Source organism: Ranitomeya variabilis, chromosome 5 (assembly GCF_051348905.1).
Source record: "Ranitomeya variabilis isolate aRanVar5 chromosome 5, aRanVar5.hap1, whole genome shotgun sequence".
Taxonomy (NCBI): Eukaryota; Metazoa; Chordata; class Amphibia; order Anura; family Dendrobatidae; genus Ranitomeya; species Ranitomeya variabilis.
The window spans coordinates 52,537,145-52,557,671 of NC_135236.1; positions in this window are offsets into that span (position 1 = coordinate 52,537,145).

Sequence of the window (20,527 nt, forward strand, 5' to 3'; positions counted from 1 at the left end):
AAACATACCCTTAGACTACAAGGTGGTCTGAGAACCTAGGTAAGGAGCTCACACCTGCTTGCAGGCTCCTTGTTTTAGAGCCTACTCGCCGTGCTCTTAAGCTGGCCGGAGAAGGAGCTTCAGTACCCCTGTGCTTCTCCCATGCTGCAGAGGAAAATCTAGCTATGCTAGCAGCTTGGAGGGGCGTTCAGGTTGGAACAGCGGCGCAACCATGCCGGTAGTCCAAACTGTCAATCTTCAGGAGCACACCGTTCCCGACAACACAGAAAGTCGGGGGGTCAGGAGCGGTGTGCTCCCGAATACAGAATGTTAGAACCACCCTTTATGGTCCATTTCTACAGGGTAATAATTGGGGAAAAAGATTACATCACAGTGGCTCAGTGGTTATTAGCACTGTTGCCTTGCAGCGCTGGAGTCCTGGGTTCAAATCCTACCACGTACAGCATCTGCAAGAAGTTTGAGTGAATAGCTTGCCTCCGGGTACTCTGGTTTCCTCCTACACTCCAAAGACATACTGAATTTAGATTGTGAGCCCCAATGGGGACAGAGATGATGATGTCTGTAAAGCGCTGTGGAAATTATTGGCTCTATATAAATTACATAAATAAAGGTGTTTGATCCTGACTATCTGCACATATAAACTGGTCAGCAATTAGTACCGTAAGTGGATTTTATATAGTCGTTCTCGGCAGCACATTGTCTTGTGTTAATAGAATATGTGCTACCGATAGTGTGATATTCTATGTTATTATTATTATTATTTATTGTTATAGCGCCATTTATTCCATGGCGCTTTACATGTGAGGAGGGGTATACATAATAAAAACAAGTACAATAATCTTAAACAATACAAGTCATAACTGGCACAGAAGGAGAGAGGACCCTGCCCGCGAGGGCTCACAATCTACAAGGGATGGGTGAGAATACAGTAGGTGAGGATAGAGCTCGTCGTGCAGCGGTTTGGTTGATCGGTGGTTACTGCAGGTTGTAGGCTTGTCGGAAGAGGTGAGTCTTCAGGTTCTTTTTGAAGATTTCGATGGTAGGCGAGAGTCTGATGTGTTGTGGTAGAGGGTTCCAGAGTAGGGGTGATATGCGAGAGAAATCTTGTATGCGATTGTGGGAAGAGGAGATAAGAGGGGAGTAGAGAAGGATATCTTGTGAGGATCGGAGGTTGCGTGTAGGTAAGTACCGGGAGACGAGGTCACAGATGTATGGAGGAGACAGGTTGTGGATGGCTTTGTATGTCATCGTTAAGGTTTTGTACTGGAGTCTTTGGGCAATGGGGAGCAAGTGAAGGGATTGACAGAGGGGAGAGGCCGGGGAATAGCGGGGGGACAGGTGGATTAGTCGGGCAGCAGAGTTTAGAATAGATTGGAGGGGTGCGAGAGTGTTCGAGGGGAGGCCACAGAGCAGGAGGTTGCAGTAGTCAAGGCGAGAGATGATGAGGGCATGGACTAGGGTTTTTGCAGATTCTTGGTTGAGGAATGAACGGATTCGTGAAATATTTTTGAGTTGAAGTCGGCAGGAAGTGGAAAGGGCTTGGATATGTGGTTTGAAGGAGAGATCAGTGTCAAGGATTACTCCGAGGCAGCGAGCTTGTGGGACTGGGGAGAGTGGGCAGCCATTTACTGTAATGGTTAGGTTCGTTGGGGGGGTCGCGTGAGATGGGGGAAAGATGATGAAATCTGTTTTGTCCATGTTAAGTTTCAGAAATCTAGCGGAGAAGAAAGATGAAATAGTGGACAGACATTGAGGGATTCTGGTTAGTAGGGAGGTGATATCTGGTCCAGAGATGTAGATCTGTATGTCATCAGCAGTGCACTGAACAATCATAGTAACCATTGTTCTGCGCGCATAGAATTATGGTCAACCTGTCTACACAGGCCAGTAAACGACCACTAATCAGCGGTGGCTAAATGATCACAATCATGCCGTCTAAACGCAGTATTATTGTTCACACAGAAATTTTTGGAGGTGGAAAAATCTGATCGTTTTTTCAAGAGGACTCCACTCCTGGTAACGCAACTTTTTTTTTTTTTTTTTTTAAAGGTTTTTTATTTTCCAGAAGTGGTTTTGAAACAGTTTTGAAAAGGTTTTTCATGCATTTCTTTTTTTTTTAATGGTTTTTGTTGGCTTTTGACTTTATAATGTCAAGTTTGGATAGGATTTCACAAGGAATTTGACTCAAAGAAGAACATGTCACTTTTTTTTTCTTCACGGTGAGATTTCCTATGTACAAGAATATAACTACTATAATACTCCTCCCTATGTACAAGAATATAACTACTATAATACTGATCCCATTGTGCAAGAATATAACTACTATAATACTGCCACCTATGTACAAGAATCTAACTACTATAATACTGCTCCTAAGTACAATAATATAGCTACTATAATACTGCCCCTATGTACAAGAATATAACTACTATAATACTGCCCCCTATGTACAAGAATATAACTACTATAATACTGCCCCTGTGTACAAGAATATAACTACTGTAACACTGCTCCTATGTACAAGAATATAACTACTATAATACTGCTCCTATGTACAAGAATATAACTACGGTACTATAATACTGCCCCTTATGTACAAGAATATAGCTGCTATATTACTGCCCCCTATGTACAAGAATAGAACTACTATAATACTGCCCCTATGTACAAGAATATAACTACTATAATACTGCCCCTATGTACAAGATTATAACTGCTATAATACTGCTCCCTATGTACAAGAATATAGCTGCTATATTACTGCCCCCTATGTACAAGAATAGAACTACTATAATACTGCCCCTATGTACAAGAATATAACTACTATAATACTGCCCCTATGTACAAGAATATAACTGCTATAATATTGCTCCTATGCACAAGAATATAACTACTATAATACTGCTCCTATGTACAAGAATATAACTGCTATAATACTGCCCCTATGTACAAGAATATAACTACTATAATACTGCCCCCTATGTACAAGAATATAACTACTATAATACTGCTCCTATGTACAAGAATATAACTACTATAATACTGCCCCTATGTACAAGAATATAACTACTATAATACTGCTCCTATGTACAAGAATATAACTACTATAATACTGCCCCTATGTACAAGAATATAACTACTATAATACTGCCCCTATGTACAAGAGTATAACTACTATAATACTGCTCCTATGTACAAGAATATAACTAGTATAATACTGCCCCCTATGTACAAGAATAGATCTACTATAATACTGCCCCTATGTACAAGAATATAACTACTAAAATACTGCTCATATGTACAAGAATATAACTACTATAATACTGCTCCTATGTACAAGAATATAACTGCTATAATACTGCCCCTATGTACAAGAATATAACTACTATAATACTGCCCCCTATGTACAAGAATATAACTACTATAATACTGCTCCTATGTACAAGAATATAACTACTATAATACTGCCCCTATGTACAAGAATATAACTACTATAATACTGCTCCTATGTACAAGAATATAACTACTATAATACTGCCCCTATGTACAAGAATATAACTACTATAATACTGCCCCTATGTACAAGAGTATAACTACTATAATACTGCTCCTATGTACAAGAATATAACTAGTATAATACTGCCCCCTATGTACAAGAATAGATCTACTATAATACTGCCCCTATGTACAAGAATATAACTACTAAAATACTGCTCATATGTACAAGAATATAACTACTATAATACTGCTCCTATGTACAAGAATATAACTGCTATAATACTGCCCCTATGTACAAGAATATAACTACTATAATACTGCCCCCTATGTACAAGAATATAACTACTATAATACTGCTCCTATGTACAAGAATATAACTACTATAATACTGCCCCTATGTACAAGAATATAACTACTATAATACTGCTCCTATGTACAAGAATATAACTACTATAATACTGCCCCTATGTACAAGAGTATAACTACTATAATACTGCTCCTATGTACAAGAATATAACTAGTATAATACTGCCCCCTATGTACAAGAATAGATCTACTATAATACTGCCCCTATGTACAAGAATATAACTACTAAAATACTGCTCATATGTACAAGAATATAACTACTATAATACTGCTCCTATGTACAAGAATATAACTACTATAATACTGTTCCTATGTACAAGAAAATAACTACTATAATACTGCCCCCTATGTAAATGAATATAACTACTATATTACTGCTCCTATGTACAAAAATATAACTACTATAATACTGCCCCCTATGTACAAGAGTATAACTACTATAATACTGACCCCTATGTACAAGAATATAACTACTATAATACTGCCCCCTATGTACAAGAATAGATCTACTATAATACTGCCCCTATGTACAAGAATATAACTACTAAAATACTGCTCCTATGTACAAGAATATAACTACATAATACTGTCCCCTATGTACAAGAATATAACTGCTATAATACTGCTCCTATGTACAAGAATATAACTACTATAATACTGCCCCCTATGTAAAAGAATATAACTACTATAATACTGCTTCTATGTACAAGAATATAACTACTATAATACTGCCCCTATGTACAAGAATATAACTACTAAAATACTGCTCCTATGTACAAGAATATAACTACATAATACTGTCCCCTATGTACAAGAATATAACTGCTATAATACTGCTCCTATGTACAAGAATATAACTACTATAATACTGCCCCCTATGTAAAAGAATATAACTACTATAATACTGCTTCTATGTACAAGAATATAACTACTATAATACTGCCCCTATTTCCAAGAATATAACTACTATAATAATACTGCTCCTATGTACAAGAATATAACTACTATAATACTGCTCCTATGTACAAGAATATAACTACTATAATACTGCTCCTATGTACAAGAATATAACTACTATAATACTGCCCCCTATGTACAAGAATATGACTACTATAAGGGTATGTGCTCACGTCAGGATTTCTTGCAGAAATTTTCCTCACAAAAACCGGACATTTCTGCCAGAAAACCGCATGCGTTTTTTTTTCCGCTTTTTTGTGCGTTTTTTTCCAAATGCATAGAATTGCGTGAAAAACGCGGAAAATCTGCAAAATTAATGAACATGCTGCTTTTTTTACCGCGTTGCGTTTTTTTGCAGAAAACCGAACCATGTGCACAAAACATGCAGAATGCATTCTAAATGATAGGATGCATAATGTATGCGTTTTTAATGAGTTTTTATAGTGTTTTTATTGCGAAAAAAACTGAACGTGTGCACATACCCTAATACTGCTCCTATGTACAAGAATATAACTACTATAATACTGCCAGTAAGTTCCAGAATATACCTATGCTTTACTGCTTCCAGTGGATCAATATTGCAGATTGCACTTAGATAGGAATGCTTGCTGCAGATTTTATAGCTCGTGACGTCATTCATACTTTAAGGTCTGGTGGAATAACAGGCGTAGTTACATAAAGAACTTACGGTATATAACAGATTCAGAAGTGACCCGCAATGATTTTACAATCTAATTTGAATGTGTATAAATTACATGCAGGTATACAATATTTTCCATGTGGCTTGTGACATTGCTGATGTTCTATTTTGAAGTATATTACTAGAAAACAATAGAATTTTGTGCATGAATTGTCTCTAGTTTGCATTGATGAATATGAATGTGTTAACATGGATTGCAAAGTAAGGTGAACAAAACGAACATACAAATATAGTAAATTAGAAACATGGAAGGCAATGAATGTAAAGTATTGCCATATACAGTACAAAGCACATGGATAATATTCAGTAACATTCTCGGGAAAGCACTTCAAAATCAGCGGTGACACCAATAGTTTAAGTCACAGATTCCAACGTCCATGAACTTAAGCGTTATGTGTAAATGTATTTCTATCTGATCGCATTTATCTCCCCTTCACTGTTTGCAAACAGAGAGCAGGACTTTGACATCCTGACTTATATCACATATGCGATACAACCCATGCCCTGGTCATGATAATTAAGGTAGAAAATAACAATGCGCAAAAAAACTTTATAATATGTAGAGCAAGACCACCTCATCAGGAGGAGCATTAGGACATAGCAGGTTACCACATGATGAAGTCTACCCTGATAATCTGAACCCTTACTGTATATCAATACAGTATTTGTACATACAGTACAGATCAAAAGTTTGGACACTCCTCATTTAAAGATTTTTCTGTATTTTCATGACTATGAAATTGTACATTCACACTGAAGGCATCAAAACTATGAATTAACACGTGGAATTATATACTTAACAAAAAAGTGTGAAACAACTGAAATTATGTCTTATATTCTAGGTTCTTCAAAGTAGCCACCTTTTGTTTTGATGACTGCTTTGCACACTCTTGGCATTCTCTTGATGAGCTTCAAGAGGTAGTCACCGGGAATGGTCTTCACTTCACAGGTGTGCCCTGTCAGGTTTAATAAGTGGGATTTCTTGCCTTATAAATGGGGTTGGGACCATCAGATGTGTTGAGCAGAAGTCTGGTGGATACACAGCTGATAGTCCTACTGAATAGACTGTTAGAATTTGTATTATGGTAAGAAAAATGCAGCTAAGTAAAGAAAAACAAGGGCCATCATTACTTTAAGAAATGAAGGTCAGTCAGTTTGAAAAATTGGGAAAACTTTGAAAGTGTCCCCAAGTGCAGTGGCAAAAACCATCAAGCGCTACAAATAAACTGGCTCACATGAGGACCGCCCCAGGAAAGGAAGACCAAGAGTCACCTCTGCTTCTGAGGATAAGTTTATCCGAGTCACCAGCCTCAGAAATCGCAGGTTACCAGCAGCTCAGATTAGAGACCAGGTCAATGCCACACAGAGTTCTAGCAGCAGACACATCTCTACAACAACTGTTAAGATGAGACTTTGTGCAGCAGGCCTTCATGGTAAAATAGCTGCTAGGAAACCACTGCTAAGGACAGGCAATACGCAAAAGAGACTTGTTTAGGCTAAAGAACACAAGGAATGGACATTAGACCAGTGGAAATCTGTGCTTTGGTCTGATGAGTCCAAATTTTAGATCTTTGGTTCCAACCACAGTGTCTTTGTGCGACGCAGAAAAGGTGAACGGATGGACTCTACATGCCTGGTTCCCACCGTGAAGCATGGAGGAGGAGGTGTGATGGTGAGGGGAAGCTTTGCTGATGACACTGTTGGGGATTTATTCAAAATTGAAGGCATACTGAACCAGCATGGCTACCACAGCATCTTGCAGCGGCATGCTATTCCATCCGGTTTGCTTTTAGTTGGACCATCATTTATTTTTCAACAGGACAATGACCCCAAACACACCTCCAGGCGGTGTAAGGGCTATTTGACCAAGAAGGAGAGTGATGGGGTGCTACGCCAGATGACCTGGCCTCCACAGTCTCCAGACCTGAACCCAATCGAAATGTTTGGGGTGAGCTGGACCGCAGAGTGAAGACAAAAGAGCCAACAAGTGCTAAGCATCTCTGGGAACTCGTTCAAGATTGTTGGAAGACCATTCCCGGTGACTACCTCTTGAAGCTCATCAAGAGAATGCCAAGAGTGTGCAAAGCAGTCATCAAAGCAAAAGGTGGCTACTTTGAAGAACCTAGAATATAAGACATATTTTCAGTTGTTTCACACTTTTTTGTTAAGTATATAATTCCACATGTGTTAATTCATAGTTTTGATGCCTTCAGTGTGAATGTACAATTTTCATAGTCATGAAAATACAGAAAAATCTTTAAATGAGAAGGTGTGTCCAAACTTTTGGTCTGTACTGTACCTCTTTGTAAGAAATCTCATCTTGAACTCTTCAGATTTCTAGCCCCAGCTGTACATTATATTATTATGGCCTTGTCCTATGACCATATATCCTGCATTGTGCCCACATATAACACCTTTTCTTCATTCGTTTCATGAATATCATGCCATGTGAACAGGCTGCCACTCATCCAAAATGATCTTGGGGAAGTAAACAACATTGCACCTCATGTTCTTTGGGCAAGTCCTCATGATGCTTCTCCGTGTTCATACTTTTGTGGTAAAAATGAAATGACAACCATTGTAAAACCCCAGTGGAGATTTCTTGCTGGATTTCAGCTAAGTGTCTGTTCAGTGATTGTTTTTCTAGTCTATTTGCCATTAGAATACTCATTGGGTAAATTTATTTTGCCAGGTTTCAGAATAATATACAAATACAGTGTTCCGTATAACTCAACACAAGAATATTTTCCAAATTTTTGACAAGACTTAGTTTTGAATAATTTCTTTTTTAACGCATTTCATAACTCTCATTACAAAATCTTCCATTTTACTCAAATTAAGTTGATTCCAAAATGAGTACACCCCACATCTAGTATTTTGTATGGCATCCATGATTTTTAAGGACAAAGTCTTCTAGCCTGGAAAGGCGACATATTGCACGATTCTTCAAGAACGACCTCTTTTAGAGTTGTGTCTTCAGAGTTCCACATAGGTAATTGGTTGGGGTCAGATCAGGAGACACTTGGCCAGTGAATCACTTTCATTCTGTTCTTCTTCAGAAATGCAACAAATGTGTGTTTTGTACAATTGTCATGTTGGAAAAGTGTGCGTCTACCAAGAGCACGGAGTGATGGCGGCATCTTCTCTTTCACTATAGAGCAGCACATCCATGGATTCATGATACCATTAATGACATGTAGCCCCAGAACACCAATAGCACTCATGCAGCATAAGGACACTGCAACCAAAACTTGTCATTGTAGGCAAAATGGATTTTTCTTTGTACTCCTCACCTGTAACACACCATCAAATTTTGAACTAATCAGTTCCAAATACATTTATTTTGGTCTCTTCATTATACAGTCCCAATAGTCTTCAAATTTTTCAGCATAGGCCCTGGCAAATTGTAGATGGCTTTCTGTGCATGGGCTTTAGGAGAGGCTCCCTTCGTGGATGACACCCATGGATGCCATTCCTCTGCTGTGTACGCCGTATTGTGTCATGGGAAATACTCACCTTGGTTTGGCTTTCTACTTCTTTAGCTAAGGGAAGGGAACTTGTATGTGATTTTTTTTTCAGTCCTTCTCATCAGAAGACGCTCTTGTTTGGGTTGTAACATCAGGACGTCGCTGTGAGATGGTTACAGTTCCAACTTTCATAATTAGACTTATGCTGATCATACACATTAGATGGCTGTCTGCCAAAGGATTGTTTAGCCGACTCGGTCGGCCATGCCCACTTGTGTTCTCTATGCAAAAGCCACCAACTGACACGTCAGGTACAACAATGAGATCTGCAGTCTAAAATCAGACGTACTTGATCTAAATCACTCCTGACCATCGATTAGCTGGCACCCCGATACACATCAGACCATTGGCCGAACCTGTCGTTATCGGCAGTCTAATGTGTATCGCCAGCTTTACCTGTGACTGAATTCTTGTTAATTAGAATTATGTAGTCTAAACTTTAACTTTGCTGCTAAAACTTTCATTGAGGTGCACTCATTTTTGCAACATGAGCTTGAACAAATCTGGTAGGAAAATTACTTTTTTGAGGGCAAGAAAAATAGCAAATCTTGTTTGCAATCAATGGCCCACATTTATGGGAGTATTTTCTAGTATGGTATCCCATAAAAATATTGATTCTGAAAGGAAAATAAGGATTTTCTGACAAATCTATTGAGGTGACTCATTTATGCCGAGCCCTGTAAATATAACTTTTATAGCCTATAAACTGGGTGAATCAATTAGAATCAAGTGAAATAATTCCCTTCAGATACCATAAAAAGGAGAGGCAGTAATTTTGTTATTTTTGGCAATTTTCTAGTGGGAAACATCGAGTCCTGGCATCATGTAGATATGACTCATACTACCTACCTAGGCATTGTATAGACCAATTAAATGCCTTTATGGCAGTGGTATTCCCAACTTACAATGCCCTCTTTCAGCACCATAGTGCCTCTGCCAGTGCCACACTGAAGTCATTGATGGGAAAGATGCAAGGAACATGATAACGAGATCAAGGCGATAACTTGTCTCCAAACTCCCCAGATCTCAGTCTGATCGATTATCGGTTAGTCGTACTCGAAAAACAAGTCTGATCCACAGAGACCGCACTAAGCAACTTAAAGGGTTATTTCCATCTTCTAAAGTAGGCACTTTTGTAAAAATACGCAACTTTGCAATTTAATCATCATTATGGTAATTGCACCCTGTTCTTCCCATATCTTCACTCTTTTATTTTATTGTGCACTGCTAGTCGACAAGGGGACTGGCTGGCTCTGCTGTCTATGAGCATTGGCCGAAACATGTGCAGCGTTTACAAGCTCTTTCATAGTGAATCCCGGTCAGCTTGAATGCACGGCACTGCTGGCCAGTGTAACAGGCCAAATTGACCCCGTTCAGATTAAACCCGGGTCGAGTTTGGCGTTGGCCAGAGTATACCCCGTGGGGATAAATTGTCCTAGGCCAAACTATACCTGGAGGTGTAAAATAGCCTAGGCCAAACTATACCCCTCCAGGCTACAATATACCCCTCTATTTTAAGAGCCTTGTAAATAAGAGAGATTTTAGATGCAATTTTTACCTCAACAGGCTACAATATACCCCTCTATTTTCTATTTTATGAGCCCTGGTAAATAATAGAGATTTTAGATGCCATTTTTTAATAACTTAAAACTGACTTATCCGTAGTAGGAAGGTATTAGTGATGTTAATCACATGATGAAGATTGAGGTTTACAATACAATGTGACTGCGAAGTCTAACATCTAAAATGTGTTATGTTTCTTGCTATGACTCAGATGTTAGAGTTCCACAAAGATAAAAGATGACTTGCACAAACCCCCATTAAGATGTTGAAAAATTACGTAATTCTTGTGTATATCACTCAGCGCTGCTGATATCAAGGCATAAGGGGCATGAAATGGGCTAGTCCAATTTATACCTCGGAGTATAAATTGGCCTACGCCACAATATTCCTTGGGTATAATGAAGCCTAGGCCGCTTTAACTATGGGTATAGTCTGGACTATGGTCTGTTACACCGGGATCTATGGAGTCTGCTGTTAGATCCTGATCTCGGCTAGCTTCAGTTACTTTGAGCCTCCGATGCTACACAGGCAGATCTGCCTCATCCGAATGAGCATCAGGGGCTCACAGTTTGGGTCAGCGGTGCCGTTATGCTGCTGGACTGAAATATGTCACTCAGAAAACCCTATTCCCCAGCAATCAGGAAGGTGGGAAGCTACAGACCGGTGTGCAGCTGAAAAAAATAATATGGGAGAGTCCCTGTAAAGGATTTATTAACATCAAGCCTCAAGAGTCGGTAAGACGGAATCACAACTTCTATATTTTTTCACATTCCGCTTCTGACTCCAAATCCGATCCCGACTTCTTCATAAAAGGCCAATAATTACCGTAGTAATTATGAATTTACTCTCTTAAATGATAACATCCGCTGTTGTTTGCTTTGGGGTTTTTTTGTTATTTTTTTTATAACTTCAGACCTTAGAAAGAACGAACATAAAATACATTTGTATTATCCACATTTGGAAACTTGAATACATTCCTAAGAAAGTAAAAGACGTTAATCAACCACTTTTAATAACAGATAAAATATATTTTAATGATGGAGGTACATTTTTACCACCCAAAACTTGAGCTGCCTTTGACTTCATAATATATTGGAACCAGATACACAGGAATTTGACTAAATTTTGGCTGCACAAGGGTGACCTAAACAAGATTAGGAGACTGGATCAAAGTTGTTCTCGGCAGCACACATCCTGTTTGCACGGGACCATGTGCTGCTGAAAAAGAAGATTTTTAAAAATTCATTTCACCCAACGAACAAGTGGTTTACTCTTTTCGATAGTTTTTGTTTTGTTTGGTTTTTTGCACTTTTTTTTTCTTTTGCTCTAGGCGATCAGTATTATTTCATTTCAGCATGTGCATGGCTGATAACTCACATAATTGTGTGTAGGCTCTTGTAGTATACCTATTCTAGTGTTTCACAAGTAGAAGCCCATTTACAAAATATTAGACAATGCTCTGGGTGTAGGTGCGTTACAGATAGGGCAAAGTAGAGCTTAAATCAAAACAGGCTAGCGGGATCATGTTTTCCTGACTTTCTGGGCGATCGCAACACATTCTCTACACTCCTTCACACGAAGAATACAAAGGAAGGAGTGTGCTTACTGGAATTTCATTTCTGAGCCAAGAGAGCCATCCTGTCCCCCTCGTGCAAAACAGTGTCATGTTGTGGGCTTCCACTTGTATCATCCCATGCGTTTTCTAGGAAAATATGTGAAATGTGCAGCCAAGTTCTGGCACTGATCTGCCCCATTCACTAAATTCCTGCATTCCTAACATTATCTTTTCCTAGGTCTTCTCCAGTGGGAGAAATATATATTTATGCTTAGGTGTGTTTCCATCTTTAATTAACAGATTAGAAGCTAAGAGGTAGAAGGAAAATATTTTGAAAATTGTTAACACGGTCTTCGAGGGAAAATACTTGCAGACTTATCTATCACATGGCAGCATACGAGTTTACCATACAGATCTATATTAGAAATCTACACGTGCCAAATGCATGAGGCTTTATTGTTATAAGGGCGGCCAATTAAGCCAGGGAACCAAGTTCACTCCACATGACCAAAAAGGTAGAATGTCACTCTTATGTGTAAATGGGCAAGAGTTGCTGGGCCCTGATGGTGACGTCTCCTGTGTGATGGACGTCATTCAGGCCCTTGTGTGTAATTACATGATCTAATGCAGGACTAGTCTGGAGAAAGCAACGCCCCCCCCCTCCCCCCAGACTAATCCTGGCAAATTTGTCAAACATAGAAATAAGTGCATGGCATATAAAGATTATTCTTATCATCCAGGAATATACTTATATAAAGTTATGGTGACAGTTTAGGTGAGTTTGAAGAGCTGACAAGCTCCAATTAATATGTAAAGTGTTAATACACCACCAACACCCCTGCAGGTGTTCCCTTCCTTCCTACTGCAGGGATGCCGACATGTTTACTTACCCGTCCGCACTCCTTCTATGTCTGTTTCCTCCCAGGACCTGTACCCGGCACATAGGTCTCCTGGGAATGTGCTAATGTGCTAATAAGATCCACAGCCAATAGATGGGAGACGTCTGGTATTTAAGGCACTCTCCCCTATTGGGAGGTGCCTTAACAACTTTAGTTACTAGTATATATCCTGCTACTTAGTTGTAACGTCCCCGTTTCTGTTCTCTCAGTATCTGACAATGCCTGTTCTGCAATCCTGATTCTGTCAAACCTGCTGTTCCTATACCAGTTCCCGTCCTGCTTGTGCCTGGTCCTGTTCCTAAAATGTCTGATCCTGCTCCTGAGATCCCGTATCTGTGGCCATCCCATGTTCCTGTACCAGTCCTGCTCTTGCACCTGTCTACTTGCAGCATTCCTCCTGATAGCCAGTTCCTGGTCAGTCCTGCTTCCTTGTCCCCTTGGGAGTCAGCTGCCGCTGCTCCAAGAGTCCGTCCTGGAGTAGAACCTGGTGTCCACCTGAGTTCAAGTCTAACCACAACATCAGGGGGTCTTAGTTCACTTAGTGATGCCCTTCCAGGCCCTCCTTGGACCGCAGCACAGTGGTTCCACAACCACGTGCGTAACATAAAGCTTTCAACATGAAATGGCACTTCACTCTTTTCAAGAGTCTCAACTCTGTGTGTCCCTCTGTGCCAGGAACTACCTCTATGTTAACCTGTTACACCCTTAACCTAAATTGCCACCCTGTATCTCCATTAGTACCCTCAATGCTAACAAATTGCAGATGTTTTTCAGTCCCAATCTCCAGCCCAATCCCGAGTGTTGTTATGTTGCCGTTGGTTCGGTTCATCTTACAGTCAGGCTGGGAATTATAGTCTAAGACAGATGAGAAAATACAGTACAGCTGCAATATGGTTGTGTGACCCTTCTCAGATTCAGACTTTATACGAGTATTCTGATTATTTGATAGCAGACCCATGAATACTTTGAGGGGGGTATCAGTGGCTTCTTTCTGTTATTACAACCAAAGATAGATTTTCTTAAGCACGTACAACATAGTCGAAGTATATATTACCCTCTAAATATTTATTTTTGTTCTGTTCACAGTGATCGATCTCCTATATTTAGAGGCTGTCAGCAGAGGCTTGGCCGGAATTCACATGAGAATCAACCTTTGGTATGATGCTCTAGCCTTGCTCTGCAGGTCATTGACTGACTGGTGAGAGGAATATAGAGAATAAGCTGGTACAGATTTAACTAATCAATGCCAGGGATCACTTGAGAGGTACTGCATCTCTTCTGGTCATCCTGAGAGGCTTGAATGTTATATTGTGCAGTACCTAGGGGTGGACTAAGTTCCCTGGGCTGGCAATAGTGACCGCATCATTGATGATATCACGTCATGTGAAAAGCTCAAATGATCAACCAGCTAAGGATCAACAGTTGTCTATAAGCCTGAATTTACATTAGTCATTTAATACCCTTTTCAGAAACGCCGGACACATTTTTATATGTTAATTATAAAAGAGTATCATCGTTCTTCTCAGCACATTTCTTGATTACACAGGATGATGTGCTGCCGAGAATGCAGACTTTTAAGCAAGCTTTAAAATGATCTCACCTAACAAACAAGCATTTTGCTCATTCTTCAGTGTTTGGGAGGCTGTTTTGACTTGTCGCTTCCTAATTATTGGACAGTCAATTGCACCCCAGCCTACTTCAGACCTGACACCATCAGATTTCAATCTACCACTTCTCCCTTCCTCAGGAGATAAGTCAATGTCCTGACGGTGTCATTAGTTGTTGAGTCCTCAAAGAGTAATTTTTATCATTTCCATTTGGCTAATAAGACTATGTTTATATATAAGGAAGAAGGGGTCATATCTCAGGAATGGAAAGACACACGAACAATAAAAATGACACAAGATTCAGGAGAACAGTGGTATTTACACCAGGTGAAAAATTACATATTTATGGCAAGTGGCAGGTCCTCTTTAACCCCCCCCCCTTACATATTAGATAGCTGTTGGACAAACATTTGATCGACTGACAGTCATCTCTCTCATAGACAGGAATGCTTGGCTTTACCATTTTCAGTGTAAGAAAGCCACTGCCTGTCTCTTTTGGCAGTTTCTAATTTCCAGGGAAAATAAAAAGTTCTGCCATAGGAAATCCAACACGCATACGCTTTTTTTCCCCGACATAATCTGTTAGGTGAGAAATGAAATATAAAATATATATTAGATTGTTGTCCGGGCCTGCAAATTTCAGTGGGTTTCAACAACTTTAGTCTAATATATATTAGGGCCAGTGGTGTAACTAGAATCTGATGGGCCCCGATGCAAGATTTGGACCAGACCCTACATCCTGGAATATATATATGTCCTCTGTCCTGGTGTATATGTTCCCCTTCCTGGCCCCATCGTGGTAAATATATTTCCCATCCTGGTATATATGTCTCTTATCCTGGGCCCCATTCTGGTATATATGTCCCCCATCCTGGTATATATGTCCCTCATTCTGGGCCCCATCCTGGTATATATATCCCATATATCACAGTCTTTGCAATAAGTCACAGTCCAAGCACGATAAATCACAGTTCCAAGGCACACATGACCTGATTCTTCAGGCTTAAGTAGATCCTGTTCGTGACGCCAAGTTTGTAGCGCCCCCACCGCCGCAGGGTCGAAGGGTACCCGGTGCCGGGCCTGTGAGTCTCTGCTCTGGGGTTGTCACGGTGGCTAGGCCCGGTCCGTGACCCTGCCGTGGGGCGCACAGTAGAATGAAGTGGATAGATATGACGGATGGTGGTGGTGCAGTAAATAACGAGGACACCAGGTTGCAGTCTCTTTACCTCTTTACTGAAGATCTCTGGGTCCTCAGTCCAGAATACGGTTCGCCAGGCTGCGCAAGTCCGGCCGGTCCAATGGCACCTCCAGAGTTCTCTTCACAGGTGGAAATCTGTGCCTTCCCTCTAGCGCTATGTGTTGCGGTCCTTCCCTGCTGTGCTTACAGAAAGTCCCCACAACTGTTGTGTCTGTTTCTTAAGTTCCCTCACAACTCGATTAGATGATGTTCTGCTAATCCTCCGTCCCTCCCTGATGTTCTGGTTGGGACGGCACCCGTTTTGACGGGTAGGCTCGGAGCTCTTCCGGGACCCTAGAGTCGCCCCTCTCCACAAGTTGCCCCCCAAGACTGCATAGGTGATTTAAGTGAGACAGCCCGCCTTAGACTGACTGTCCTGCCGCTGTTTAGAGTATTGCTTGAAGCTGAATGTTATAATACTCTCTCGGCGTTCCGGCCACCGGTAGTGCGCCTCAGTAGGATGTTGCCTCGGTCTTACAGCACGACTCCTACTGGTATATTCTCCTTATTGCTTTGATCTCGTTTCTCACTCAGCACAATCTATCTCGCTTCTGATCCTTCCTTGGGCACCGCCGCTATCCTGAGCAGGCACGGTCCCGTTACGTTCTCTCAAGTTGCCAAGCCTCTGTCAGGATCCCACCCCTGACAGAGACCCTACTGTATCTTCCCCCACAACACCCTCTGCCACAAGGTGTTGCCTGGTTCCAACCCAGTCAGCTTTCTCTTCTAACTTCCTGCCTGACCCCCAGTTTACTCACTATGGTGGGGAGTGGCCTAGTGAATAGAACCCTTAGCTCCCCCCGGAGGCCCGACTGTGAAATGTATTGGTGTCTGTGATACCTGATCAGATGAACTCCTTCAGTGCCATCAGACATACCATAGCTCCCCTTAGCGGCGGAGCCACAGTACTGCAACGACCAGGACTCTGGGGCGCTGCATATATATCCCCCATCCTGGTGTATATATCCCCCATTCTGATGCTGTTCTTTAATGCATAGAAAAAAAACCCAATTATACTCACCTCCCATCTGCTCCTTCGCCGCAAGGTGTGCTCTTCTGAAGCTGGCAGCTGACTTCAGCGTGCAAGTGATGAGAGCACATTTCATCGCTGCCACGAACCCTGTTGCAGTCACGACCTCTGTGACCAAGGTCCTTATGCCCCTGATTGGAGACTTAAAGGGAACCTGTCCCCAGGTTTTCTAATCTATAGACTATGACCACCACCTTTGATTCCTCTTTCACAGCAGCCTAGCAAGCTGTACATGAGTCCTGAAGCCCCCCATGTTTTTTTACAACCATACAGTGGCATATATTAGAGTCTTCCATAAGTCTGATAATGCTCCCAAGTTATACAACTGATGAAAGGTTCAGTCGTGAATAAAAAGTAATTCACTATTTACCTCAAACGTGGACATTCCCAAGTCAATGATCGAGGGTGAAGAGGTAGCAGTTCCACCTACCCAAATGTCTAACACATCAAAAGCCAACAGTATGATATATGGTGCATAATTATCGGGCAACCCAGAACTATTGCGTTAGACCTTGGAGGATTGGGATCTCTGGCTCTCTTTTTCTAGCAACTCCTAAAATTCAAAAAATTTAATTCTGCCACAGTTAGAAAAACAACAGGTCGCAGAAGCTTTTTTTAGGCAATGTGTTTATTAAGCCTTAGTGGTCTGTTGATACCCTCATGCGGTCCTCTGATCCAGTTTGTGGGATTGCAGTCGTCAACTCTTTTGGTTACGTAGTGATGCCCCCTGTGATCTTACTAGATCCCCTCAGATATTAGGCTATTTCCGATACTTCACGACGCTGGAGGCAAATCCTCACACATTCCCCGTGATTCAGAGGACGTAGCACTGTGGACCACGGCCAAGCACTCAGCTTGGCTTCTGTAATTAGCGGTAATCCTCTGGTGTGTTCTCTAAGCCGGAGAAGCCAGTTTTAGCTCTGTAATGTATATTACTGTGGGATACATTGGCCGCTGATCGGCTTTTAAGAGTCCAGCTCGCAACTAGAATTTGCTCGTTTTTTTGAAATTACAAAGCAAAGTCACAGAAATAAAATCTATGAAATGTATACAATGTTCAGTGTTGGTTTTTTTTTTAAGGTTTGGAGAAAAATAAAATATAAATTTGTATGAGTTTTTTTGTGTGCGTTTTTCACATTTACTATTTGTCCATCCTACATTTATATTGTGAGATGTAGCCTTAACTAAACACCCAGGGAGTTCTACGTTTACTTCTTCTCGCAAGTCAGCAATGTCCAACCATTTCCCCGATTCTTCCGTTAATTATCATGAACAGTAACGAATTAAACCTTGACTTTTTCTGTTACTTAATCACTAGAGTCCCTGAGGCAAACTCAAGGGCGTACAGACCCAACTGTACCAAGGAATTATGTAACTAACTGCGTACACAACGGAGAACAGACAAGAACATTGGTTATATCCCTCAATTGAAAAAAATAAAGGAAACTACAATGTATTTTACAAGAAAATTTGTACCTTAAAGGGATTCTCTGTCGAGCAATTTTTTTTTTTTGCTCAGAATGGTTAAAAATAATAAAAACAATATTAATTTTACTGATCCCCCTGCTCCTTTTTCTATGCTGCCAGGTCCCCCAACACTGCAGCAATGACGTCCCACTATCCCACTGGAACCAGTCAGTGCCACCGATTTTCAGCAGTTTCACATCCAGTTGGGCAGCGCTCCTTGTCGAGCTTTTGGTGGATCATTGACTTTTGTTTCTTTCATTATTTTGAGCATTTTGGAAAAAAGTTTCACTCGCCAGACGACCCCTTTAATTCATCTTCTGTTGCATCATTGTAAAAAAAAAAAAAGGGTTCTAGATATCATTATTGAGTGCATCAAAATATTACAAGTCATGGTCATTAGATTTCTGGAGATGGGTCCCTGATCAAGGGATTTATTTTGATTGCTGGATTTGGGAGTAATATTTTTTATCAAATAGGAAATATTATCTTCTGATTATTTTTGAACCTTTTTTGCGTTAACTTCACATTGGGCCCAATTCATCGAAAATTTTATGACAGTATTCTAATGTAAAAAGCTTTGAAAAGTCACATAATTTTGGCACAACTGGCCACAGCTAAATTTAGTGTGACTTTTAGCATTCTCACACCATTTTTGCTCTGTGGGTGAAGCTGGGTCAGCACAGAGGAGCATGATGTCATGAATTTGACGAGCGGCGGCATTCGTTACTCTAAAAATCATACCCCAGCAGCTAGGATTTCACATAGAGGTGTACGCCACTCGTACAACAGCGGTCTTGATTAATTGGGGTCACAGTAGTATGTACTTGAGAAATCAGGCAATGTCCAGCACTTTTAGTGGATAAAAATCTTCCAGGATTTATTTTATCGAACAGCCTTAAAATCCAAAATAAACTGACCAATATTTCATCCCTAACGCGTTTGGAACACACACAGTGTCCATAGTGGTAGCATATGGTGGGTACTTCAGTGATACAATATATACCTGAGATATTCAATATGAAAGCAGAACTTTTCACGAGATAAGAGACTTAAAATGGAATATATTTCATGTGAGCAGATAAATGGTGGCTCAAAGTTAGCCCCGACGTTACCATGTTTACGATAAAACATTTGTTAGGCCTATACAAAGCAAAACCATAAAACAAAAATGTAACCACGTAGAATTCAATATAATTAAACGTTAGATGTAAAAAATGAATAATTAGTTAAACAAAAAGAGGTATAAGGTGGGGAGGATACTTGTTGGTTGATAGTACCGTGATAACGGCCTCCAGGAGAGACACTTATAAAAATGCACATTCGGCCAATTTTGGCTGAAGCCCAATGTGCCTACTGTTATAGCACATTAGATAATTTTTCTTCTGTTCTTTCTGGTCAAGAAAAGGGATGTGAGAATTTGGAAATCACCATTTAGTCAATGACAAGGCCATTTCGTTGGAATTGTGGCCCTGTCCTCAATGTTGGAATTGTTTTTCTTACACATATCTTCCAGGGAATAGAATTGCATCATCTAAATTTTTCTTTTTTTGGACTGCAACTATATACTTTTTTTTCCCATGTGCCTTCATTTTCTGTTTGTAGATATTTTTTTTCTGTTTTCTATATAAGTTTGAAAGCAGCCATCTCTGGTTTCTTACCCAAAGTTCAGATTTGCTCTACACCAATGACCACAACATAGAAAACTAAACAACATATTAACCGATTATTTCCAAAAATTAGACATTTAAGTACCACCAGTTTATCCTTTACTGTCCACAAAAAGTCTAGGTACACAAGGTTTTGCTAAGTCCAGGGCCTTTTGTGATTCAGTTTGCGTGACTGTTCTGGCAGAGTTAGTACAGGTGACAATTGAATATTGGAACAACCTGCAAACTGCAACTTAAAATATTTTTAAGCTTAAAGTGCTGGTCTTCCTAAGAATTTGACTAATCCATAGTTAGGTTGTTCTAGACCATTTGAAATCACCAAACCCAAACTTAAATACTTGGCTTCATTAGTGACAACCAGGGGCGTAACGACTGATGTTGCTGAGGTCGCCACCGCCGCTAGGCCTGTGCGGGTGGGGGTCCGCCGATGCCAGCTCAAGCTTCAACTGATCAT